Source organism: Corvus cornix, chromosome 2, assembly GCF_000738735.6.
Source record: "Corvus cornix cornix isolate S_Up_H32 chromosome 2, ASM73873v5, whole genome shotgun sequence".
NCBI lineage: Eukaryota > Metazoa > Chordata > Aves > Passeriformes > Corvidae > Corvus > Corvus cornix.
Genome location: NC_046333.1, coordinates 79,093,566 through 79,095,355, shown reverse-complemented (window position 1 = coordinate 79,095,355; position 1,790 = coordinate 79,093,566).

Genomic DNA, 1,790 nt, shown 5'->3' with positions numbered 1-1,790 from the left:
GAAGAGTAGGAAGTACTAAATACCCAGAACAGTTTATGGCAAGAGCAAACCAAACTACCCGACCAAAATTAAGTAAGAAGTACAATAGAGGAATTCAAGGTAACTAAAGGGAATTCAATGCAGAAAAGAAAGTTAATTTTCACTGTAAAATTTAAACAGCTTGCTTTTTTTGCTTTATTAAAAACAAAAAAACAAACAAAACCACAAAAAACCAACAAACCAAAAACCCAGTGCTGAACAAGGAAGGCAAAAAAGGGCACGTGCAGTGTTTCTTTCTTCTGTCCTACTAATTTTCTTTCAGGATCTTCCCTTGGAGATGCACTGGTCCTCTGCCCAGTGCATAGTTTTTCTGCTCTCAGAACTATCTTGTTCTGCTAATGGGAACAGAACACAGACCAAAAAAATATGCCTATATACATATAAACGCGTGCATGTGTGCGTACATATATATATATACATTTAAACACTGTCTTTAAGAATTCACTTGCGGCCTTTGGATGCTCACTGGCATGGAGCATGAATAGCATGAAAGCATTCAAAGGTAGCAAGTGAACATGTCAAGAAAGAAAATTCTTTGTTGTTCCTCTCCTCTGTCCTCCACAGTAAATGGTGAAATATGAAGTGTTAGCAGGCCTGCAGTCATGGGGCCCAAGGCTTGGATTGGAGCAGGGAGAGCAGATTTTGCCTTCAGCTTCTGAGGTGCCAACAAACAAACAGAAAAAATGTAATATAGGTAACAGTTCTATCCCCAACACCACCTTTCAATTTTTTTTTTTTTAAATAAACACTCCTGATCCTAGGGTGAGAATGGAAAAATAGCATTTTAGAACTAAATTGACAAAAATACTGTAATAAAAGTGGTAAAAAGGGAAACTGACATTCTAGTGAAAGGGAAAATGTGAGGCAGTAATTGTACTTTTTTTTTTTAAATGCATGTGAAATGTGAAGCAACTGTTAACAGAGTAGGAATCTCTGGGAGGCAAGGGCAAGTGGCTGCTTCTCCTGCTGAAACAAGAACTTATGGGTATTCTCAGAGTGGGAGACTAGATTTAGTGAACTTGTAAGCTGTGGTATTGTGGTATATCTTCCAACAGCATAAGTAAGAAGGAATTAATAGTCTTAGATTGTAAGAAACCACTTGTCTCATTTAACTTAAAACAATGAGTGAGGAGGGAAAAGGAAAGACTCTCTCGAACGACCCTTTGCTTACTCCAATTTAAAATACTGTATCTATGAAGTGATTTAACCATATCTGTGTAAACTTTGCTTTTACATAGCATGTCCACAACTAATAGGGAAGGGATGCTCGTGTGGACCACCTGTTTCCTCTTCATGGTCCGACTGTTTCTACAGAAGTCACATTGATTGCATGATAAGTAATGTTAAGAGCTTAGCAATCTAACACGGCATTGGAGCTGAAAGGGAGAGGCTGTGACTCTCTGTGGACTACCACTGAGATAGAGATCATGTATGGGTGGTACATCACAGTTTGAAAAACACCCTGCAAACTCCATCCCTGCAGCAACTTGGGAGATGCAGAGGAATGTAGCAGTGTGACCTTTATAAACAGCTGAGTTATGCTCAATTTTCTTCTTGTGGCTTGGATATGGAGAAGCATAGACGGCCTGTGTGACTTTGAAAACTTCAACGGAAATGAAACAGGAAGCCAGATCCTTTCACAGCTTGTTGATCTGTGAAGACGAGCTGAGTCTGTAGAGACTCATTTTCTAACCCCAGTAAAAGCAGTCAGGGGAGAGAAATCCAGCTGGGGTTGATACTCTGGAGAGGAG